This window comes from Symphalangus syndactylus, chromosome 10 (genome assembly GCF_028878055.3).
Source record: "Symphalangus syndactylus isolate Jambi chromosome 10, NHGRI_mSymSyn1-v2.1_pri, whole genome shotgun sequence".
In the NCBI taxonomy this organism is placed as follows: domain Eukaryota; kingdom Metazoa; phylum Chordata; class Mammalia; order Primates; family Hylobatidae; genus Symphalangus; species Symphalangus syndactylus.
This window is the reverse complement of record NC_072432.2, coordinates 21,991,581-22,017,482: the sequence shown is the minus strand read 5'-3', so window position 1 is coordinate 22,017,482 and position 25,902 is coordinate 21,991,581. Positions and strand designations below refer to the sequence as shown.

Here is a 25,902-nt window from a genome sequence, read left to right as displayed (position 1 = left end):
AGAAAGCCACCTCTGTGTACATTTTTATCCCATGGGAGTTGAGCAGCATTTAATGTACTGGACACAGTAATAAAAAATCTAGAACATAAGATGCAGAGGCAAAAGGATGAGGCTCCTACGAAGTATATACTTTTGTGTGAAAATCACATATTCTTTCAAAAAACCATTGTAGGCCGGGCGCGGTGGCTCACGCCTGCAATCCCAGCACTCTGGGAGGCTGAGGCAGGAGGGTCACGAGGTCAGGAGATCGAGACCATCCTGGCTAACAGTGAAACCCCGTCTCTACCGGGCGTAGTGGCAGGCGTCTGTAGTCCTGGCTACTTGGGAGGCTGAGGCAGGAGAATGGCGTGAACTCAGGAGGCGGAGCCTGCAGTGAGCCGAGATCACGTCACTGCACTCCAGCACTCCAGCCTGGGCGACAGAGCCAGACTCTGTATCAAAAAACAAAACAAAACAAAACAAAACCACCATTGTAAGGTGATACAGGACTCTACTCTTGTGTAAAAAGTTATATACCTATGAATAGCTCCAATTCTGTTTTAATGATAACAAATACCGGGAGATGCTTTTGGATGGTTTGAGGAGAAAAAAGTTGCCCATCCACCGTTTGGATTGTTGTGGCTTGTTTTGAAGCCAGCGTAACAAAACATTGGCCTCTATTCCTTTTGCAGTACTGCTGGGCAAGTGTTTTGTCTGCCTGGGTTCTCTCCAGCCAGGAGAGAAGAAATTGCTGTTTCCTCCCACCAGACAGAGTCGGTAGCCCCAGGGCCATCTTTGCGCTATCTCTGGCCTGTAAATGTATCTAAGTGAGCGTTGCTATAAATCTTTCTCTGTTAATCTTCTGGCTTTTCCCAAACTTCAGCACTGCCTGGTGAAGGTGCACTTCGCCAAAGACTGAGGAGTCATGGTTCACTTGGTGGAAGCTGTCTGATAAATAGAGGATGCTGGAAAAGACAGATTGAACGTCAGTGTGAGATCATGCACTGCCATAATCTGTCTTTCGGGTTAATGAGAATTAGGAATGGGAAGGGGAAAACCAGCTGGAGACAGCCCCGAACCAGGTGGTGATCAGTGGTGGAGTAGATGTCCAGTCGGTCTCGGTCACCCTTCAGGGTCCTGGGGTTGTGAGGTCCTGACCCACCCAGGGCAGGACAAATGCCCTCTGCTTGTCACTGCCTTTTTGGAAGGGACTCTGAGGAGTGTGAGCATTGAAAAGCACACAGAAGCCCATGGAATCGTGGAGTTAAGACAGTGGAGGTCACTTAGGCCAAATTCTTGCCTTGGGTGGAGTCCTTTTCATGGCCTCTCTGAGCTGGTTGTCATCTGGCCCCTACTTGAATACCCTCAGTGACCTGGGACTCACCACCTCAACATAGTCACTGTATAGGACTCAAGCATTCCAGAACATTCCTTGAGGACTCAGCCTCACCGCAGCAGTGCTGAATAACCTTTCTTCCATGATAAGAAAGACTCTAAAGCTAGCTTGGGGGTAACAGCTCTGGATGTTTTTTATTCTCTCCCCAGGTGGGGATGGGTGTTGGACACAATAAGCATTTTATTTCTGTTTTTTCTTGGAGGCACAAATTAACATTTTTTCCTGCCCAGGGGCCATCATACCCTAAGCTAAGCTGATTTTTAAATTGGACTATAGAGACAACTCGTTCCCCACGTTCGTCTGATGCTCTCCATAGCTACCCAAAAGTCCATTTATTTGTAACTCTAAAGCAATGACTCCCAGCCACAGCAATTTCACACACACCCCCACTCCTCCTGGGGACACTCGGTGCTCTCTGGAGACACTTTGGTTCCCACAGCTGGTGTGGGGGTGCTATTGATATCCAGTGGGTAACAGCTAGGGGGTGCTGCTAAAGACCATACAGTTCACAGGACAGCCCCCAAAACAAAGAATGATTTGGCTCAGAACATCTCAGTGCCAAGACTGAGAAACTCTAGTCTAAAGGGACCATAAATAGCCAACCAGTAGGACCATCTGCATTTATACTTGTTTTCAGGGTTTTTTAAAAATTTTGTTCTGTTTGATATGGGATCTCACTCAGGTTGGAGTGCAGTGGCATGATCTTGGCTTACTGCAACCTCTGCCTCCCAGGCTTCAGAGATCCTCCCATCTCAGCCTCCCTAGGAGCTAGGACGTGTACAGATGTGCACCACCACAGCCAGCTTTTTTTTTTTTTTTTTTTTTTTTGTATTCTTGGTAGAGACAAGGTTTTGCCATGTTGCTCAGTCTGGTCTCAAACCCCGGAGCTCAAGTGATCTGCCCATCTCAGCCTCTCAAAGTGCTTGGATTACAGGTGTGAGCCACCACACTCAGCCTGTCTTCAGGGTTCTTACAGAAGAGTTCGTGTAGAAGCAAGCAGTTTGCTGTAGAAAGAATTCGTGGAAAATCAGGTGCCGTGGGCCATGGTGGTTGTGATAGGATGCAGGGACACTGCAGTCTGCCAGCTTTCAACCATAACTTTCCTCACAGATTGGTGGATATCTTGGAATCATAATTAGGAGCTTATTTTTAAAAGGCCTCTTGGGTTTTCTAAGACACGTCCAACTTATTACTAATAAACCAAGGAGGTATCTGTTACCTCCAATTAGAGGAGAAGACAGCACGGAGTCCCAGTCAGAGAGTTGTAAAAGGCCTTGTTTTTTCAATAGCTTATTCATCCAGTTTAAGAAAGCATTTGTTTGCTGTAGTTTATGGAGAATTCTAAATCTGGTAAATTGTTTATTGCTTGATAGGGGTTTGCTTTGGTTGATCTCATGTATGTACCAGGGGAGACCAAAAATATTTTTTTTGAAAAAACATGTGAGGTCATTTTTTTTCTCCTTCACTTCAGAAGACAAAGATAATGATGCAAGTGTTGCTATATGGTGGTGGGATGATGACAGACAGAGGCACTGGGTCATTCCCACACCCGCTTTCTGGGGTAGGGCCCATGCTGAGAGAGGAGGCGGAAGAGCTTGTCAGTCAGGGCGGCAGCTACTTTCACTGAGCTCCAGCACTCTCCAGACTCTTCCAGAATCAATCGCATTTGCCACAAACATCAGTTCAGGTCCCCTTTTCCCCCATCCCCATGACCGAGACCAATCCAAACTTGAAAATGGATGAAATCAACATTTCTGGGGTGCCGCCTCTGTGCTGGCCTTATCTGTGGCTTGGTACAAGATCCTAGAATGGGAACAAGAGATGTGCGCTCCTTAGGGACAAAGAAGTTGGGGCAAGGAAGGAGTCCTGGGCCCACCATGTGCCATCACTTGGCAACATAAGACCAGCGGTATAAACAAAGGACTGTGGGATTCTGAATTGTCCCACCAGGTGAAATCCTCTTTTTCTTTTCTGGCTTGTAAGCATAATGTTTGAGTGACACTTTTCACTTTTAAAGTGAAAATGGCAAAACTTAAATGAAGGAGTTGTTACTAAGTCGTGGTGGCCCAGTTGGAGTTTAAAATGTTCTAGGGCACAGTACAGGGATCCTCCTCCAATTGTGTGATATTTCCCCCCATGGTAAAAGTCACGCGGTGTTTCCCCTCCACATGAGGCTCATGGACACGCACAGCCGAGGTTCTGATGGTGGCCGCCGCCAGACAAGCGCACTCTCTAAGGTGTGGCTGTGTCCCTGCCGTGCTAACAGGCCCCAGCGCCAGTGCGCCCTGGGCTTATTTGTGGCTTAAATCATCTCAGCACCCTGAATTCTTCCCTCTGGAGACATGCTCAGAACCATCCCCCCAGTTGATGACACTGCAGCTCTCATGCAAGAGCTTGCCTTCAGATTTCTCCTGTGGAACGTGACAGTTTTCTCTGTGATGACCAAATTAATTATTAGAAATGGTTTGCTAGCAGACAGTTGGATGCTAATTATGATTGGAACCTTAGGGATCCTGGAACCCAAATGTGTCGATGTTTGTTGTTGCTGAGAAAAATGAAAAACCATAAAATAAGAAAGAAACGTTTTTAAACTGAAAACAATGCAGATTAAGCCAGGAAACTTGGACTGAGTTAACTGAGATCTGAGTGAAATCTACCCAAACCCTTGCTCGCAGTGAGAAGGTTTAGAGAAGTGGTTAATTAGTTGCTACTCTCTGTTAGAGAGGGGATTGAGCTTGGCTATTTCTACGTAAAGCAAAAAGACTGGCATTGATTAAATTGGAGATGACATTTGGGAGATGTTCTCAGAATATCTAAGTTTGATTATCTAATTTGCCTTCACACTGTGTCCTGGGTTTGTGAAGCCTTTCTAGCAAGTACCACCCAGGAAGAATTATTTTCAATTAAATGGATCATGACCACTGCAGAAGGAATCATGAAACACACCTGTAGTGTGGGGTCATGGTGTGAACAAAGCTGCCGGCCTCACAAAGAGACAGTCTGGGAGTCGGCTGTGCTAATGCCGGCTTTGAGCATCATTTCGCTCCTTCCCATCAACAGTTCCATTAATGAGATACAAAGATGAAGGCAGGCAGACACTTCATGGAGCTGTGTGACGCAAGATTGATGCTGTCACCAGCTCTCATTGGAACGAATAAGAAAGAGGCCGACAGACCCTTGATCATTAGAAGGGCTGATAATCTATTATGAGTTTGTCAAAAGAGGAGGAAGGAGATCAAATATTAGTGGAGAAAGAACACAGAGTAAAGAACATGATGGAAACTTCCTAATCAATTCGTGTAGTTATGAAATGGGTGGCTTTATTTAGCAACGCATGATATGATACAGGCAATATTCCAAGCATGCATTCTAGAGTAATCTTTAACAAATAAGTAAAGGCCAGGGCCGTGGCTTGCATTTGCACCTCTTGTAATCCCAGCACTTTGAGAGGCCGAGGCTGGAGGATCACTTGAGCCCAGGAGTTTGAGACCAGCCTGAGCAACGTGGTGAGATGCCGCCTTTCAAAAAATAAAAAAATTTTAAAAAACTTTAAAAAGTAAACAAAGAGCATCCATAAATACTTTTTTGGGGATTCCATGGGATTTTTTTAATGGTCATTTTTTTTCTCAAAGAAAGTTAAATAATTTATAATTTCTTGTTAAATGAGGGTGGCTGTTATAAAATAACAATATAAAAAAATAAGTTTTGTCTAATGTTGCAGCTCGATCGTTATTCATCATACAGGACTGTCTGGTGACAGACACAGAAATTTCCCCTTAGTTTCACCTGAAGATGCAGCAGGTCAGTGAGTTCCCCAACTTCCTTTAGAGACACGTGAACCACTCTAAATACAGTCATTTCTCAGGGAAAATTTACACAGAGGTAATGACAGATACATAAATTCCATTGTTCCAGAGGAGAACAGGTATGGTTGAGGGAGGAATGATGTTATAAGAAACTCCTTTGTAGTCCCTGAGATTCTTCTCCAATTACATTTAGGGTTGAATTTTCAGATACTTTTTGTTGCATCCGAGGAAGGAATTTTAGGGGAATTATATTTATTAAATCTCATTTTTCTTTGCTCCATCCAGCTTTTCCTTGATACTTTTAATTCTTACCATGCAGTAATTCAGTGACCTCAATTCTCCCTCCCCTGCGCCAGAAAGGAAAGCCCTCTGTATTTAAAGAGACTCAGAGCCTCCTGCCTGTCCTAGTTCTGCAGAAAGGAAGCTGCACCTTTGCAGAGCCCCTCTTGGCACAGGTAGAGATTGGCAATTCAGTCTTGTTCAAAAGGTTAAGGAGGGTAGGGGCCAATTCAACAGCATAAACATCTGATACTCAAGTAGCATCTCCCAAACAGCAGCATCAATATCACCTGGTAACTTGTCAGAAATGCAGAGTCTCAGGCCCCACCCCGGACCCACTGCATCAGAATCTGCACGTGCACAGGGTCCCCAGGCAATTCCTATGCACACTGAAGTGTGGAGAGCTCTGCAGGTCTAGCAGGCTCCCAGGCAAACCCCAAGCTGATAGAGGAACACAGCCTGAGTGTCACTGCATGACAGCGGTGTTGATAGTGCTGTGGCCAAGAATGACGCATTTGAGGAATATATGAGGAACGGAGGACAGTGAGGAAGGATGAAAATGACCCAAACACAAGCAAAGCTGTAAAAGTGAAAAATATCTCTTCATGGACCTTGCTGCTTGTGTGGTTGAGGAAGAATTTTTTTTCCACCTTTGGAGAAGAAATTCATTCTACATTGATTGATTGGAAGGTGAACGATGAATAAAAATTAAGAATTAATTAAAAAAGAGAGAGGCAAAAACTTAGTTATAAACCAAGGTTCTCATGTTCAGCTAAACTACAGGGCACTTTGCCCCATATTTTTTCCCTGTAAGTTCACATTTCTTATAAAACAACTACAAAGTAAAAAAATCGTATGTGTCATATAAAATAATTACCTGTATCTCTTGTTGAGAAAAAATACACAGCATGCATTAACAAATGCCTTTCCTTTCTCATGTAGTTGTTTATTGAGTTTAAAATGTAAAATTTCTTGCACTTTGTTTATTTTAATTAAGTGAACTTGACACCTCACTTACAGAAAGTTAAATGATGTGGTCACTGATGTTTTTAAGGTTTATATTGAAAGAAATTAAGTATTAGGTACACGACTTAAATTGATGAGAAGGTAAATCGAATCTACTGAGAAGTGTGAGCATACAAGTGTGTTAACACGTGGTGTGAATAATGTCTTCTGATATGGAGGAAGATTACATAGTCTGATTTTATAATGTGTTGGTATTCTTACAGAAGGTCAAAGCAAATGAGAGTGTTCCAAGAATGTTCAAAACTATCCACCCTAACTTCTAGGATCATGTTCTCCAAACTGCTAATTAATGAAAAGTCAGCTTCATATATTGAGATGTTTAATCAATTGGCAGATTGTTGTCAATAAATATGTGTCATAAATGGTTTGTAATAGACAGGCTAATGAAGTACCCTCTGTGAGTGTCAGAGCTATTTGGAAAAATCTCTCTCCCTTCTGGGCGGTTTGCCATACGTTATTAGTCTCCCTCTGACTCAAGGAAGAGTGCCCTTCAACATCGCTGGTCTCACCTCTGGATGGAGGAGCTGGAGAAGCAGAAAGTAAATTTCATTTTCTACTAGCAGTTAGTCAAGCAACAGGAGGTGGAAAGAAGGGTAGCTACTGATAATATTAATGATCATCAGAGAAGCCAACATTTCTTAGGCAGTTGCTTCTATATGTGCTGGACTCTGCAGTCAGCAGTCAGTACCGTAATTCAGTTACTTCTTTTTTTTTTTTTTTTTTTTGAGACGGAGTTTCACTCTCGTTGCCCAGGCTGGAGGGCAGTGGCGCATTCTTGGCTCACTGCAATCTCTGCCTCTCAGGTTCAAACGATTCTCCTGCTTCAGCCTCCCGAGTAGCTGGGATTACAGGCATGCACCACCATACATGCCTGGCTAATTTTTTGTATTTAGTAGAGACAGGGTTTCACCATTTTGGTTAGGCTGGTCTCAAACTCCTGACCTCAAGTGATCCACCTGCCTCGGTCTCCCAAAGTGCTGGGATTACAGGTGTGAGCCACCACGCCTGGCCAATAATTGTTACTTCTTAATCTTCACCCTATGAGAAAGATTCTACAACCTCTCAGATCCTTCATTACAAACATTTTTGTCATGCCACTATGATCCTGAAATAAATCTTGTAGCTAACATAACCTACTCTACACGTAATTGTTTTAAAAGTCATTATAATTCCCCAACTATAACATAATGAACAAATAAAGGGAATAGAATTGACTGTTGAGTACATTCAATGTATAAGTTATTTGTTTCTGTCTATAATGGAGGGAAGTAATAGACGTTTGCATCTGTGCATAGAAATCCTGCAAATCTAACAGCTGTAACTGCAGACTGATAGAGAAGTGATGTTCTAGCTACTCACACTAGAACTGGTCGTCCTGTCAGTGAAGTGATATTATAAATGGGTGAATACTTCTTAGAAATGTTCCCCAAATTCAGTCTCACCTCAGTTTGCACAGGAATTGCATTTCTGGAATATCAGTATACATTCTTACTGGCCAGAAAATGCTTTGCATTCACATATAATACAGATTTAGATTCTAGGCACAAATATTTGTAAACAGGATTTTCATTTCCACGACTACCCACTGGGACATCGAGAAGGTATGCAGCCTGGGAGACCACTCCCAGTACTCCAGGCCTGGATTGTTCATGAAAGACATCTGGCATCCAAACCTTCATTCAATTAATACTAGTAGAATCCCCCATTCATGAGGTCGACCATGAACTGCCCTATAGATTTCCAAAAGTCTACAGTGAAGCATTGCCACCCCACGAGACCAGGCTACTAGGATTTTCATTTCTCCTTTTCGATGTGGCAACTGAAGCTTCAGTAGTTTCCCCAAAGACAAAGAGCTAGGAGGTAGAGGAGTTGGGATTCAGACTGTGATCTGTCTGACCTCAGAATCTCTGCATTTAACCCACTGTTCCATCCTCCCCAGTGCATCGAGACAGGCCATCATTGCCACAGAAGAGCCCGAGTAGGCTTACTGGATCATTTTTTAGAATTGTGCTTGTGAAAAGGAAAAGGATTGATCAGCCGTGGTGGCGCATTCCCATAATCCCAGCACTTTGGGAGGCCAAGAGTTCAAGACCAGCCTGGGCAACACAGGGAGAATCTGTCTCTACAAAACATAAAAAAACAAGTTAGCCAGGTGTGGTGGCATGCACCTGTGGCCCCAGCTCCTCAGGAGGCCTAGGTGGGAGGATCACTTGAACCCAGGAGTTCAAGACCAGCCCAGGCAACATAGGGAGACCCTGTCTCTACAAAAAATTTAAAATAACAAATTAGCTAGATGTGGTGGCATGCACCTGTAGTCCCAGCTATTCAGGAGGCTGAGGTGGGAGGATTGCTTAAGCCTGGGAGGATGAGGCTGCGCTGAGCCCTGATCGCATCATTGGCACTCCAGCCTGGACAACGGAGTGAGACCTTGTCTCAGAAAAAAAAAAGAAAAAAGGAAAAGGATTGGTTGAAATGCACTGAGCACCCATCCCATCTCTTGCCAGCTGTAATACCATGCCCCAGTGCTTTGTGTATATTACCGAATGTTCACAACAGCCCTGCAGTGTAGTTAGTTGTGGGTAATCCCTTTTCACAAACAGGAAGCCTGAGTCTGAGCCCTTTCCCAAGTCAACCAGCCTATGAGAAGAACTGGATTGATTTCAATCTTGTGTTGACTTCAAAGCCCAACCTCTTGCTCCTACTCCTTAGACCAGAATGTGCCCTCAAAAGGATGGGTGTGTATAACCTGTTGATGCCCTTCACCCACCTCTTCTTGATTTCCCTCCACTTTCTTTCTCATTACCCGATAAGTAAGGTGAGCAAATAATTCATTGGCCAGGCAAGGACATTTTTGAGAGTGACAGGGGACACTTCCACCAGGACACTGATGTGGGTCACTCAGTGATGCCTGTTTCAGGGCCTTGAAGCAGGTAGCAGCCTTACCAAATCATGGTTGATGCTTCTGTACAGAGTTGGAAACGTGTCGTGGGTTTCCTGATCAGAATGCACTGGGGACCCTGCTGTCATAGGAATACTGCTTTGCTTCTTTCAGTGAACGTGTGATTATCTTGAGGATGGTGAGATTTTTCTGTTGAGATCTTTACTAGTTTAAAAAGTCCCCACTGTTTTCGTGAGGCAGGGATAGGTGAGCCTCGGGCCATCATGAGAGTGGGCGGGGGCAGGCCTGGTGAGGACACACCAGACCCCACAAGACAGAAGCTCTTCACAGTTGGTGACTGGGAGAGAGTCTGCTTCCCAAGCCCAGTCTGATTCACTTCCTCTCAGGAGCAGGACAAGAGAAGGCTTCCTTCAGCTTACATGAAAAGCTTGCAGTAAAAGAGTACAGGTGACGGATTCTGCCTGAATTTCCCCAAGTTTCTGCACTTGTCTTTGTTTATTAATAAATACTATGCAGCTAATGTTCCCATCTGACAGGGCAGAGAAAAGAGCATAAAAATGAAGTTGTGGCTACAACACTTAAATACTAATGAAGGTGATACCCACTTGGCATGGGGGAAAGGTGGGTCTTTGTTTTAGAGTTCTTAATTAAGAACTGCCAAGTGACTAATATTAATTAGGAAGCCAGCTGTAGCCTTCAGTTTCATGGTATATTTCTTCTTAGGAACCTGTGACGGGAGTCAGTCTGAGCCTTTTTTAATCAATCAGCCCATGAGCAATTACCTATTAAATATACCTTGTGTGCATGGGACCAGACTATGTGGACAGAGATTTATAAGATTCTGTCTTTGCCTTCAGAATCTCCACCTAATCAAAGAGTGTGCACAGATAGAGAGCCAGTATTTCAGAGAGTGAGGTCAAAGCATTTTCACAACACTATGAGTGAATAAGAGAAGTGTCGCATTGAGGGCTCAGGAAGCTTTTCAAACTACACCGGTGCCCTTCTTGCTCTGGGGTTGCAGTAGTGAGCCCGTGTAAGTGATGGGAGGGTATCATACCCCTGGGAGTCTGGGGCACAAAGGTGGTTACGGACCACCTGGCAGGCTGAAGAGTTGGAGTTCAGAGGGGGGATTGAAAGTCATGGGCAGAAATAGTTGGGATGGCTAGAACTGGGCTCTCAGGAGGAGGAATCAGATTTCCAACAGGTGAGGAGTGATGGGCAGCCACAGAGGTGGAAGGAAAGAGGTCAGGGCAGTGGGACCAGAAAGGGAAGTAACTGGCATTGAGCTGGGATGTCCACTCCAGCCCTTCAGCTCTCAGTCAGTCTACCAGCCATTGCATTACTGATTCTGTTGACTCTGTTCACACTTACACACACACACACACACACACACACACACAGGTGCAAGCTTGGCCTCCTGCAGGGACCTGATACCCTGAGCTAGAGGACGGGGGAGTGGTTAAAAAGGGGACTCAATACACTATGTGTAGCTGACATGACCACCCAGCATGTCATAAAATTGTACCTAGAACAATACCTAGTTGTGGGTAATCCGTTTTTACAAACAGAAGACTGAATGTGAGCCCTTAGACTGAGAAGCAGAACTGGGTTTCATACTCATTTTGACTTCAGAGCCCAAGGTCTAAGATCTAAGGAGCCAGAAGCAAGAGCTCAAAAAGAAGCACCTCAAAACCAATGTTTTAATGTCTCTTGACACTGATGTGTTAATATCCATTGAATTCTAGTTTCTTGAATCTCTTGTAACTGGAGAAGGGTTTTATGAAGATAAGTTGTTATGAGGGGCCAACAAACTTGAAAAAATACTCAACAGCACTAATCATTAGAGAAATGCAAGTTAAAACCACAGTGAGATACCATCTCACACCAGTCAGAATGGCTGTTATTAAAAAGTCAAAAAACAACAGATGCTGGCAAGGCTGCAGAGAACACGGAATGGTTATACACTGCTGGTGGGAATATGAATTAGTTCAATCACTGTGAAAAGCAGTTTGGAGATTTCTCAAAGAACTTAAAACAGAATTACCATTCAACCCAGCAATCTCATTGGTGGGTATATATCCAAAAGAAATCGTTCTCCCATAAAGGCACATACACTCGTGTGTTTGTTGCAGCACTATTCACAATAGCAAAGGCATGGAATCAACCTGGGTGCCCATCAGTGCTGGATTTGTTGAAGAGAATGTGATGCATATATACCATTGAATACTACACAGCCATAAAAGAATGAGATTACATCCTTTGCAGCAACGCATGGAGCTAGAGGCCATTATCCTAAGCTAATTAACACAGAAACAGAAAACCAGATTACTGCATGTTCTCACCTATAAATGGGAGCTAAACATTGGTCTTCATGGACAAAAAAATGGCAACCATAGAAACTGAGGACTACTAGAGGCAGGTGGGAGAGAGGGAGCAAGGTTTGAAAAACTGTTGAAAAACTATTCTCAGTACCTGGGCGATGGGATCATTCGTACCCCAAACTCAGCATCACACATTTTGTCCAGGTAACAAATCTCTACATGGACCCCCTGAATCTAAAATGAAAGTTGGGGGAAAAAAAAAGATTAGAATATACTTTTTCTTGATTTACACAGAGTGTTAATTATTACAGTTTTTTTCCAGTTGAGTTGTAGTCTCACATGCAGCTCTCTCCTAATTTCATACCTAGACATTCAGATCATTGAATTGTATCTGCAAAATTGCAGTTCTTTTAAATTGCCTGCCAGAGCGCTGTGGGTCTTGTTCAGGGGCCCCGAGACCAGGCAGTCTGTGACTCTGCTTGCTCCTTGGTAAACTTTCATGAGTAGCATTTATTTTAAATCATCCAAGAACACCTCAAGGGCAAGGATCCTTAACCTTGATCCTGGGCCGTGGTGATTCAGAAAGGCTTATCCTTTGTAGATTTAGGCTCATCTTTCAGGGAGCTCAGTTTGATACGCTTTTCTCTCCTCGAACTCTGCCATTCAACATTTTTTTTCCCATATCTATTCTGTGTGCTAATTTTAGTTCAGGTTGCACCTGTGTGTATGTGTGTGTGTAAACCCTCTGTAGCCCTAGTTTATAGCCTTTTTCAATAAAATCACATATCCAGAGAAATTGTTTTCCCACGTGAGCACTTTTTCAGAGTGTTTTCCAGAACTCTGCCTGCTGTTCTAAAGTCAACATCAGTTGCCCTCTTTAGAACGCTTCCCTAATGCAATGGTTCTGAAATCCCTGAATATATTGTTACCAGCATGGTTCCCTTCAAAAAAAGAAACCTTGGAAATGGTGGATCTATGCTTTTGTTTTTCATTTGGGAGCTTGGAGAAGTTTGTTGACCTCACGTCATATCACCCTCCAATTGAATCTGTTAAACAGCCAATGTGAATAGTATCTATACAAAAACACAAAGTAAGCACAGAAACACTTTTTCAGGGGAGGTATTTTGTCATATTCAAACAGCACCTGTATTGGGGTTTTAAAATTTTATTTTTTGTGGGCATTTAGTAGGTATGTGTATTTATGAGGTACATGCGATGTTTTGATACAGGCATGCAGTACAAAATAATCAGAGCATGGAGAATGAAGTATCCATTCCCTCAAGCAAGGCACCTGTATTGTTATAATGTTTTTCCTTTAATAAGTTCAGTTCTCAAATTTACTGGTAAAAAACTTTATAGCGTTATTCTAAATGAAAACTAGGTTTCATTTGCTATCAATAAAATCACATACAGTCATTGATATAGTTTGGCTGTGTCCCCACCCAAATCTCATCTTGAATTGTAGCTCCCATGATCCCCATGTGTCGTGGGAGGGACCCAGTGGGAGGTAACTGAATCATGGGTGGCAGGTTTTTCCCATGCTGTTCTTGTGATAGTGAATAAGTCTCATGAGATCTGATGGTTTTATAAAGAGGGGTTCCCCTGCACAAGCTTTCTTGCCTGCCACCATGTAAGATGTGCCTTTGCTCCTACTCCACCTTCCACCATGATTGTGAGGCCTCCCCAACCATGTGGAACTGTGAGTTCATTAAACTTCTTTTTCTTGATAAATTACCCAGTGTTGGGTATGTCTTTGTTAGCAGTGTGAGAACAGACTAATACAGTCATTAAAATTGACAACTTGCATCTGTGTACACATAGAATCTTCTCATAGAACATCTTTGGGAACCACTACTGGAAGGAAATGTTACATTTCAGGGACTGAGGCTGGGTACAGGAAACAGAGCCAGTTATCCATAGTGTTAATATTCGTAGGGGCCTCAGATTCAATTTTACCTGTAAGTTTTTCTTACACCAGAAATTTTCAGCCTTAGCACTGTTGACATTTTGGGCCAGGCTGTCCTGTGCAGGGTGGCATGTTCAGTGGCATCCCTGATCTCCTAGATGCCAATAACACACCCCCACAGGCACCCCTAGGTGACAGTCGACAACCAAAAATATCCCTAGACATTGCCAAATATCCCCTGCTAGGGGCAGAATTGCACAGGTTATGACTGTGCCTATGTCACACATAAGTCACACATAAGTCATTATGTTGCTTTGATTCTTCTGTGTGTCCTTGGTCTTAAACTGTTACTTGGTTAAGTATGCAGATTGAAAAAAACACTGCAAGGGAATTTTTTAGAGTCTCTCTGCACCTATTCTGGTTTCAGGACTGCCCAGTTTGCATCGTTGTTTGTTCAAAATGGAAAGAAGAGAGGGAGGAATTTTTTACAAAATAAAATTCACTACAATTTTTGAGACTTTTTTTTTTTTTTTGAGATGGAGTCTTGCTCTGTTGCCCAGGCTGAAGTACAATGGCGTGATCTTGGCTCACTGCAAGCTCCGCCTGCCAGGTTCACACCATTCTCCTGCCTCAGCCTCTTGAGTAGGTGGGACTACAGACACCCGCCACCACACCCGGCTAATTTTTTGTATTTTTAGTAGAGATGGGGTTTCACCGTGTTAGCCATGATGGTCTCAATCTCCTGACCTCGTGATCCACCCACCTCGGCCTCCCAAAGTGCTGGGATTACAGGCCTGAGTGAGACTTTTTTTTTTTTTTTTTTAACATTTTGTACATATGCCAGTAACTCCCCTCCCCCCAAAATGGAAGATTGTCCTGGCCTCTCATGAGACCTGCTGAGGCCACACCAGATTCCCCAACTGTAGAGGTGAGTTAGGTCTGCCCACTGACTGTCAGTTCCCAAAGAAATCTCATGTGTAAATGAAAGACCAGATCCTCCCTCCCTTCCTCACTGTTTTTTGCTTATACGTAGATGTGATTCCTTTCACGAAAACTCAGTGAGAAATTACTTCACTGTCATCCACTATTGATATCAACAGCAGCCTATATTTTTTCGAAATACTTAAAGTGCATTTTTGCTTTTAACTTTCACAACACTTTAATGTTGCTGGTTAATACTATTGATCCCTACTTTTTTATGAGAAAAACTGAAGCTTAGATAGGTTAAATAACCTGCTCAAAGCCACACCACTGCCATTGCTATTCTGATAAAGCAGAATATTTGAAGCAGTTTCCCCCAAAACAATGTTCATGTTAATTATGAAATATCGCATGAATTCATAGGTAGCCTGTCAATAATTATGAGTATGTGGTATACTGATGTCATAATTTTTATATAAATGTATAAACCTGTCGGCACCCTGTGATTGTTACTGGTTTGTTTTTTTAAGTACCTTGGATGAAAACTTTAAAGAAATATACGAAAATAGAAGCAGAAGTTATGTTTAAGTGGGATACTTCTGCAGTTTTCTTTTGAACTCCCTTGTGAATTTCTAAATGGGTTGCAATATATTTTTACTTCTTTGGAAAATGAAATTTATAAGTTAAAAGCGAAGGGAGATATAGCTAACATAACTGCGAGAAAGTTGCTTTTTCTGTGTAACTCTAGCTAAGAAATGACCATATTCTGTCCATGTGTCCGTATGTCTAGGCTCAGGAGTCTCTCAGAGTTCATTTGATGTACCGTTGAGCTGAGGACTCTGTCCTGCCACCTCTTGTTCAAGGAAACACACGAGACACTTCCTTAGGGAACCCAGTGAAAATACCTACTGAGGAGAAGCAGGACAGTTGTTTCACTCCCTCTGTTTCGTTTTAATGCTACACTGGGGTGAGATTAAGCCGTACCTCCTAAGAGAAAGAGCAGGGAACCTGATATGCCTAGATTGGTTCACTCTGAATCACAGCAGTTGTTCCTGTTGCCATCACAGAGGGGACATTGATGGTAGATCATGTCACCATCAGCTCTCGCTAGTGAAACTCGTATCTGGAACCACGTGGAGAAGACTGTGAGGTGAAAACAATGCTACTCTCTGTCACCTACTGCCAGGTAGATTCTTGCTGCTGGCAGAAGGCATAGAATATTTTGTAAACTACGTGAGTATTCTATCAAGCAATATTTTTCTGAAACAGGCTTCCATCTGTCTTTCCATTCATTTTTAATTTCTTAGCACTTCATAGTAGACATGTTTTGAGTATTTTGGTCAGAATTGTAAACATTGTCCTCTAAGGGAATCATTCTCAATGAGGTGCTAAGTACCTGACGTTCAGTCCTCGTAACTACTCTATTAGGTAGCAGGTGGAATGCCCATTTTATTTATAATTTGTTTAAAGTTCTGGGATACATGTACAGAACACGCAGGTTTGTTACATAGGTATATACATGTGCCATGGTGATTTGCCACACCTGTCAACCCATCATCTAGGTTTTAAGCCCCGCATGCATTAGGTATTTGTACTAATGTTCTCCGTCCCCTACCCCACCACGGGCCCCAGTGTGTGATGTTCCCCCTCCCTGTGTCTATGTGTCCTCATCATTCAGCTCCCACTTATGAGTGATAGCATGTGGTGTTTGGTTTTTTGTTTCTGTGTTAGTTTGCTGAGAATGATGGCTTCCAGCTTCATGCATGTCCCTGCAAAGGACTTTAACTTATTCTTTTTTATGGCTGTATATAGTATTCCATGGTGTGTATGTGCCCCATTTTCTTTATCTAGTCTATCATCAGAGGGCATTTGGGTTGGTTCCAAGTCTTTGCTATTGTAAATAGTGCTGCAATAAATATATGTGTGCATGTGTCTTTAGAGTAGAATGATTTATAATCCTTTGGGTATATGCTCAGTAATGGGATTGCTGAGTCAAATGGTATTTTTGGTTCTAGATCCTTGAGGAATCGCCACACTGACTTCCACAATGGTTGAACTAATTTACACTCCCACCAACGGTGTAATAGTGTGCCTGTTTCTCCACAGCCTTGCCAGCATCTATTGTTTCCTGACTTTTAAATAATTGCCATTGTAACTGGTGTGAGATGGTATCTCATTGTGGTTTTGATTTGCATTCTCTAATGACCAGTGATGATGAGCTTTTCTTCATGTTTGTTGGCTGCATAAATGTCTTCTTTTGAGAAGTGTCTGTTCATACCCTTTGCCCACTTTGATAGGGTTGTTTTCTTCTCGTAGATTTACTTAAGTTCCTTGTAGATTCTAGATAGTAGACCTTTGTCAGATGGGTAGATTGCAAAAATTTTCTCCCATTTGAAGGTTGCCTGTTCACTCTGATGGTAGTTTCTTTTGCTGTGCAGAAGCTCTTTAGTTTAATTAGATCCCATTTGTCTATTTTGGCTTTTGTTGCCATGGCTTTTGGTGTTTTAGTCATGAAGTCTTTGCCCATGCTTGTGTTCTGAATGGAATTGCCTAGGTTTTCTTCTAGGGATTTTATGGTTTTGGGTTTTACATTTAAGTCTGTAATCTATCTTAATTTTTGTATAAGGTGTAAGGAAGGGGTCTAGTTTCTGTTCTGCATATGGCTAGCCAGTTTTCACAGCACCATTAATTAAATAGGGAATCCTTTCCCCGTGGCTTTTGTCAGGTTTGTTGAAGGTCAGATGGTTGTAGGTGTGCGGTGTTATTTCTGAGGTCTGTGTTCTGTTTCATTGGTCTATATATCTGTTTTGATACCAGTACCATGCTGTTTTGGTTACTGTAGCCTTGTAGTATAGTTTGAAGTCAGGTAGCATGATGCCTCCAGCTTTGTTCTTTTTGCTTAGGATTGTCTTGGCTATATGGGCTCTTTTTTGGTTCCATATGAAAGGTAAAGTAGTTTTTTTTTCTAATTCTGCGAAGAAAGTCAATGGTAGCTTGATGGGAATAGCACTGAATCTATAGATTACTTTGGGCAGTATGGCCATTTTCATGATATTGGTTCTTCCCATCCATGAGCATGGAATGTTCTTCCATTTGTTTGTGTCCTCTCTTATTTCCTTGAGCAGTGGTTTGTAGTTCTCCTTGAAGAGGTCCTTCACATCCCTTGTAAGTTGGATTCCTAGGTATTTTATTCTCTTCGTAGCAATTGTGAATGGGAGCTCACTCATGTTTGGCTCTCTGCTTATCTATTATTAGTGTATAGGAATGCTTGTGATTTTTGCACATCGATTTTGTATATTGAGACTTTGCTGAAGTTGCTTATCAGCTTAATGAGTTTTGGGGCTGAGACAATAAGGTGTTCTAAATATGCAATCATGTCATCAGCAAACAGAGACAATTTGACTTCCTCTCTTTTAGTTGAATACTTTTCTTCTCTTGCCTGATTGCCCTGGCCAGAGCTTCCAATACTGTAGGAGTGGTGAGAGAGGGCATCTTTGTCTCATGCCAGTTTTCAAAGGGAATGCCCGTTCAGTATGATATGGGCTAGAGTTTGTCATAAACAGCTCTTTTTGAGATATGTACCATTAATACCTAGTTTATTGAGAGTTTTTAGCATGAAGGGATGTTGAATTTTATCAAAGGCCTTTTCTGTGTCTGTTGAGATAATCATGTGGTGTTTGTCCTTGATTCAGTTAATGTGATGGATTACTTTTATTGATTTGCGTATGCTGAACCAGCCTTACATCCCAGGGATGAAGCTGACTTGTTCATGGTGGATAAGCTTTTAATGTGCTGCTGGATTCAGTTTGCCAGTATTTTATTGAAGATTTTCACCTATTGATCTTCATCAGGAATATTGGCCTGAGATTTTCTTTTTTTGTTGTGTCTCTGACAGTTTTTGGTATTAGGATGATGTTGGCCTCATAAAATGAGTTGAGGAGTCCCTCTTTTTCCATTGTTTGGAATCATTTCAGAAGGAATGGTATTACCTCTTTTTTTCTCTGGTAGAATTTGGCTGTGAATCCATCTGGTCCTGGGCTTTTTTTTTTTTTTTTTTTTTTTGGTTGGTAGGCTATTAATTACTGCCTCAATTTCAGAATTTGTTATTGGTCTCTTCGGAGATTTGGCTTCTTCCTGGTTTAGTCTTGGGAGGGGGTGTGTGTCCAGGAATTTATCCGTTTCTTCTAGATTTTCTAGTTTTAGTAGAGGTGTTTATAGTACTCTGATGGTAGTTTGTATTTCTGTGGGATCAGGGGTGATATCCCCTTTTTATTTTGTCTATTTGATTCTTCTCTTTTTCTTTGTTAGTCTAGCTAGTGGTCTATTTTGTTAATCTTTTCAAAAAAACCAACTCCTGGGTTCATTGATTTTTTTGACGGGTTTTTTGTGTCTCTGACTCCTTCAGTTCTGCTCTGATCTTATTTCTTGTCTTCTGCTAGCTTTTGAATTTGTATTCTCTTGCTTCTCTAGTTCTATTCATTGTAATGTTAGGGTGTCGATTTCAGATCTTTCCAGCTTTCTGATGTGGGCATTTAGTGCTATAAATTTCCCTCTAAACACTGCTTTAGCTATGTCCCAGAGATTCTAGTACATCGTCTCTTTGTTCTCATTGGTTTCAGAGAACTTACTTGTTTCTGCCTTAATTTCGTTATTTATCCAGGAGTCATTCTGGAGCAGGTTCATTTTCCATGTAGTTGTGCAGTTTCGAGTGTTTCTTAATCCCAAGTTCTAATTTGATTGCACTGTGGTGTGACACACTGTTACGATTTCATTCTTTTGCATGTGCTGAGGAGCATTTTAGTTCCAACTGTGGGGTTGATTTTAGAATAAGTGCCCTGTGGCACTGAGAAGAATGTATGTTCTGTTGATTTGGAGTGAAGAGTTCTGTAGATGCCTATTAGGTGCACTATATCCAGAGCTGAGTTGAAGTCCTGAATATCCTTGTTAATTTTCAGTCTTGTTGATCTGTCTAGTATGGACAGTGGGGTGTTAAAGTCTCCCACTATTATTGTGTGGGAGTCTAAGTCTCTTTGTAGGTCTCTCAGAACTCGTTTTATGTATCTGTGTGCTCCTGTATTGGGTGCATATATATTTAGGATAGTTTGCTCTTCTTGTTGCATTGATCCCTTTACCATTATGTAATGCCCTTCTTTGTCTTTTTTGATCTTTTTTAGTTTAAAGTCTGTTTTGTCAGGGACTAGAATTGCAATCCCTGCTTTTTTTTTTTTTTTTTTTTTGCTCTCTCCATTTGCTTGGTAAATATTCTTCCATTCCTTTGAGCCCCTGTGTGTCTTTGCACGTGAGATGGGTCTCCTGAATACAGCACACCAATGAGTCTTGACTTTTTATCCACTTTGCCAGTCTGTCTTTTAACTGGGGCATTTAGCCTATTTACATTTAAGGTTAATATTGTTATGTGTGAATTTGATCCTGTCGTGACGCTAGCTGGTTATTTTGCACATTAGTTGATGCAGTTTCTTCGTAGTGTCCTTGGTCTTTATATTTTGTTGTATTTTTGCAGTGGCTGTTACCAGTTTTTCCTTTCCATATTTAGTGCTTCCTCAGGAGCTCTTGTAAGGCAGGGAATGCCCATTTTAGATATGAGTAAATGAGGCTCAGACCAGTTCAGGATTCTTGCCTCGGTGGCTCTGCATGGTGATCTATTCCTTAGTGAGTCCTCTTGCATTTGGGGTAAGTCTATTTATTGTCTGTCATCTAAGGGAGCTTGCTTTTTGTCTTCTGGTGCATATCAAAAAGTGGCTGTTTCCTCTTTTAAAAGTTTATTTTTAATTTTTGTGGGTACACAGTAGGTGTGTGTATTTATGGGGAATATGAGATACTGTGGCTCAGGCATGCAATGTGTAATAATCACATCGTGGTATATTGGGTATCTATCCTTTTGAGCATTTGTCCTTGTTACAAACAATCTAATGATACTCTTAAGTGTAAGTTATTGATTATAATTCCCTTGTGGTGGGGGGACTATAGTGAATTATTTAATTATTGTTCATTCTATTTTTTTTCAACCACTGACCATCACTACTTTTCCTCCCAACCCCCTACTACCCCTCCCAGCGTCTGGTAACCATCCTTCTACTCTCTATCTCCATGAGTTCAATTGCTTTGATTTTTAGATCCCACAAGTTAGTGAGAACATGGACTAGCTGGTTCTTGATTTAACATCTACAACATTTATCAGATTATTTTTGCTTGTTTACAGTTTTTAAATGTTACACCTAATTTGAAATTTAGATATTGGTGAATTAACTGCTAAGCACGATTATTTCCATTAAGTATGGGGGAGCTTTGCTTACCTACTTTGTACTTCTTGTTCCTAAACGTTACAGTTATATATTATATAGCTCATCTCAGCACTAACATTATTCCTTACCCATATTTTGAACTTTTTTTTCCTGGCCTTAATGCTATTGTCCACAATCCCTGCAAGTACCCCTGAATCCAACCCAGTAGTTTTGCCGTGTGACCTCAAATTCCCAAGGAATATAGCCTGGTAAGAGATTGTTTCATGTATTTTTACACACATGTGATCTTCACATCCATCAGTAGTTAGTCTTCTGCACTCACCAAAAGCACGATGTCATGTCTGGGGAAAGGTTTTTTTAAGAGCTGTAGACATTTTAATAAAAGTTTCTTCTCAGCTTTTCTCTGATGCGTATCAGGAGGAAAGTATAGTAACAGAGAATATAGCATTACTGCAACATGCCTGTCTGAATACATTTCAGTTCATTGAGCTAGATTTCCCTGAAAAGGGAACGTTCCCAGCCAAGTCTGCCCTAAAATCATAACCAAGGTGGCAAGCCCAGATTCTTGGTATCTGCAGGTGTCATTTTTGTAATATTTTATTCTCCAGCACAGTGGCAACCAGGATCAGAGCTAATAGTCTAATCAAAATGAAAGATGCCCAGGCTCAGATGGGGATGGGATGAAGCCCTACACCCACTTAGAGTGGTGAAGTCCACTAGTGTTTCTGACCAAGGTGCCGACTCTTGGCATGAACCCACACAGTCTCTGAACTGTTGTGCTGGTCATGACCACTAAGGCGTGGCAGGAAGGTGGTCTCTGTGGAGATTCACAGCCTGCTTACAGGCAATTCCAGGAGCAGGAAGCACAGAGACATATGGAAATTCCACTCTCATGCTTAATATACAACATGCAAAATGAATTTTTCATATTGGCTTTTTTAAAAAATGGAAGAGTTCCAGGTTTCCCTCACTGGTGTGCCTTTTGGAGTTAGTGTCCTTTAAAGCAGCCAGAGGGGGATTAACTGTAATGTAAGCAGAGTGGTGTTTGCAAGTGAGAGCTGGGGGAGAGGCGATGATTATTTTGGAAACATTATTCTGGGTGTTGAATTGAACAAAGAGTTATTACTGAAGGAAAAAATACCCAGAAGTGCATTGTTAATGCTCTCTCAGATTTGGACCTGGAGAACCATACTGTGAACTGAGTGGAAGATAAATAGAGAGGAAAATAGCAAATTAAGGGGACAAATAACCAGGGGTAAAAGGAGGGGGGAAGGTTGCCTGCTGGCATCAGGAGAGGAGAACATATAACCAGTGTCTGATGCACTTCCTTAAGAAATCAGTGTGTTTGCAAATTGCTCCGTTGCATCTTAGCAGAATCTAATCTGGGTAATGAAGAGCTGACTAGCGAACATAGTTGGATGAATTCCCCGAGTACTCCTGAAATATAACAGAGCAAGGAACAGTATAATGAAAAATAACAGAGAGAGTAGCTAGAGGCTTAACTTATGATCAGTGTTCATTACAACAAATGACATTTTCACTACAGAGTTACCATAAGATTATTGACTCTTACGTAATATGGTTCCCATCTGAACAGATTCAAGAACAGCTTAGCCTGTCAATGGGAGAGCTGCAGCCACCAGAGGACTGAAGATATACTCAGTCCCCTCATTCATGTTTTCAATTAGTCCTTGGGAGCTGCCTGTTCAGGACCATGGACAGAGCAAAGAGAGTTTTACGCCTTCCTCCAGGCAGAGTCTTGGCGATTGTCTTTGGCGATGACTGGCATGGTCATGTGTAATATTCAGTGAAAACCAGGCTCAGAAAGTGACTAAACTTGTTGGTAGTTTCATATCCAAGGCCTCCTCCTTATGTTCTCTGCCATTTGCTATTTTCCTCAAGCATACATATTGCAACATTTAAAAAAATATATATCACTTTGGAAAGAAACTGTGTTTTGTCTAAAACTTTGGGCACACAACCATAAGGCATATTGCAACTCTATGGCTTCAACCACATTTGAATGGACAACCCCAGTTCTGAGCGTAGTGTGGCATTGCCTTGGTTTATTGAGCACCTGTTTGATACCTGCTGAGCACTCTGTATTTCTATTATTTTGTCCTCCCAACAACCCTATTGAGTTATGTGCTATTATTATCAGTCCTGTTTTATGGAGGATAAAGCACTCTCAGAGAGGTTAAGTAACTTGTCCAAGGATACCCAGCTGCCAAGAATCACGAATGAATTTCAAAGTCATTTCTACCAGTCTGCTGTACACTATAACTTCCATACAGGTGCTGAACATAAAGAGAGATTCATTCATATTCATTATCTCTCACTCACTCTCTCGCTCTCTGGAAAAGCAGCCTGGATAGTAAGTCTATCCAGAAGCCTTGCTTTCAGCCAGTATTCATGAGTCATACCAGCGTTGCTTGCTGTGTATTTTAAAAGTTAACTCTGCACAGGTATCTCCCATGAGAAAGGGTTTACTGTCACTATTAGCTGGAGGTGCAGATGGCAGCCCTCAGTACATGGGAGTTAGAAGCAAGCAAGAGAACACAAAGAGGCCAGTGGGTGAGGGGCTGTCTTGTTGCAGGGAAAGCAGCAAAGTGGTATTTGGAAACAAATCAACAGTTGTGAAAAGAATAACAAAGACATCTATGGGAACTCAGTAGTAGCGTCTTCGGATCTCACCTTTTCTTTAGTTTTCAGTTGTGTATTTCTAAATTTTATGGGAAAAAAAATACCTCAACAAAGAATGGGGAAGTTAAAAAATACAATTAGCCATATTATAACGAGGGGATTTCGTGTTTGTTTCCTATCACTTCTAAGCAGTTTATTGCCTTGTTTATAAAAGCCTGATTGGGACGTCCCTCCTCCTGGCCACTGCAGCCTATTCTAGAGACTTCCCTGCAGCCCGTCTTCCTTGGCAATGGGCCCAGAGGCTAGACGTAGTATGGCCACTCGAGAAGGAGCACAGCTGAGTGAGGAAGTCTGTTCCACCCTGGAAATGGCAAGCTCATGAATGCACCCAGCCTGTAGTCACTGCTGCTTGAGCCCCCAAGGAGGGCCTCATGGATAATGCACTCTAGCCAGCTGGGCATTGGGGACCTTTGGCTCTTAAGTTTGTGTGCTTTGGGGGAGGAGACGGACTGAACATATTTTCTCCAAGCAAGTAGCATTTACGGGCTTCAGGAGTTATTCATTTTGGCTTAAAAACCTTTCCAATATCACAACTATTACAAATAAGGATATTGGGAAAATCTCTAGGTAAACGGGACTCTAGATAACAGATTTCCTGTGTGTATCCTTCCTTACTCTAAACCAGCAGTCTCCAGCCTTTTTGGCACCAGGCACCAGTTATGTAGAAGACAGTTTTTCCATGGACTAGCAGGGTTGGGGGGAGATGGTTTGGGGATGCTTCAAGCATGTTACATTATAGTGTGCCTTATTTCTATTATTATTACATTGTAATATATAATGAAATAATTATACGATACACCATAATACAGAATCAGTGGGAGCCCTGAGCTTATTTTCCTGCAACTAGACAGTCCCATCTGGGGGTGATGGGAGACAGTGACAGATCATCAGGCATTAGATTCTCATAAGGAGCGTGCAACCTAGATCTCTCGCATGCGCAGTGGGGAGCAGCTGTAAATAAAAATGAAGTTTGCTTGCTTGCCTGCCACTCACCTCCTACTACGTGGCCCAGCTTCTAACAGGCTGCAGGTGGGTACCTGTCCATGGCCCAAGGGTTGGCCACCCGTGTTCTAAAGTATTAAAAGTAATCAAGTGCCAGGATGACAGGAAAGGGGCCATCAGCCATTAAAATATCTTTCATCTAAGTACAAGAAGATGACTCAACTCCACCATGTTCAGCTTGTCTATATCTGCTGTGCAGTAGCATAGCCACCAACTACAGGTAGCTCCTGAGCTGTTGAATTGTAGCTTGTCTGACGGACAGTGTGCTCTAACTCTAAAATACTCACCAGAGTTCAAAGACATAGTACTCAAAAAATCATTAAATTTATGTAACAAATTTACTAAATTATTCATCATCAAATTATAGATAACACAGATCATGAATCATTTTTAAATTGATGACATGTTGAAATGATATTTTGGCTATATTGGGTTAAATAAAATATGATATTAAAATCAATTCCATCCAGTCTTTTTTACTTTTATAATGCAGCTACGAGAAAATTTAAAGCTACATTCATGGCTCAAATTGTATTTTGGACAGTGCTATTCTGTAGAGATATGTGGAATATGGAATGTGCCTCTGCAAATTGGACGTACTAATGTGTGTTTAAGAAGATTTTAGAAACAGCTTATGAGAAATTAACTCGAGGTATTCAGTGCAGCAAATACTAAATAAAAGAGGGCTTGTTTTACCTTTTTGAGGAGATATGTTGGATGGAAATCTTCTTGGACGATCGTTGTTCAGGGAAGAATACTTTTCCATGAGAATATTGTTGAGGTAGTAGGAGACGATTGTTACAGAACATGGTTTGTTGACGTTTGAAAATAACCATGGTGCACCCGTTCCTTTGGAATGTTCCATCCAGTGTCGTCGTTCGGGGCCGGGGAGGTGCTTGGCTTTGCAGACACCTGCTCCTCTGCCATCTCCACCCCACGCTTTTACTTCCACCTCGCTTTCACCAGCTGTATTTAGCATGCTGTAGCACCTTCCAGGGGTGTTTTGTGGGTGAGATTCTTAGATGAAACACTTTGGATTCTTGGATGCTAGGGGCTGTTATGACAAGCTTTGGCTCTTCCCTCCCCACCCACAGCCACAGTTTTGCTTGCAGCCTTACGGGGCCTGTTGGGGGCATGAAGCAGCTAAAGCTCTCCCCTAGCCAGAGGCAGCTCCTAGGTGAGGCAGTGCCAGGGTCCCACTCAATTCCTTGCTGATGCATGGAATCTTCTCATAGATCATTTTTAACATCAACTTTAAACCATAGACATCTTTATTTTTAAGCGTTTTGCACTTGCAGACCATACATTTTTCTGAGATTCTTAAAAATCTGTTTTTAGGCTGGGCACTGTGGCTCACACCTATAATCCCAGAAGGTCTGAGGAAGAGGAGGTCTAAGGCCA

The 25,902-nt window shown here is 42.0% G+C and overlaps 1 protein-coding gene and 1 long non-coding RNA gene across 3 annotated transcripts in view; one reads left to right on the top strand and one right to left on the bottom strand.

Moving 5' to 3' along the window:
- RSU1 (Ras suppressor protein 1) overlaps window positions 1-25,902 on the top strand; it is a 218,788-nt gene that overhangs the window by 176,774 nt on the left and 16,112 nt on the right. The gene's annotated exons all lie outside the window — the stretch shown is intronic.
- On the bottom strand, window positions 426-25,292 carry LOC129491955 (uncharacterized). Its single transcript, XR_008660672.2, has 3 exons — window positions 25,198-25,292; window positions 11,858-11,940; window positions 426-944 (listed from the first exon to the last, which is right to left on the bottom strand). It is a non-coding gene; the product is annotated as an uncharacterized lncRNA (long non-coding RNA).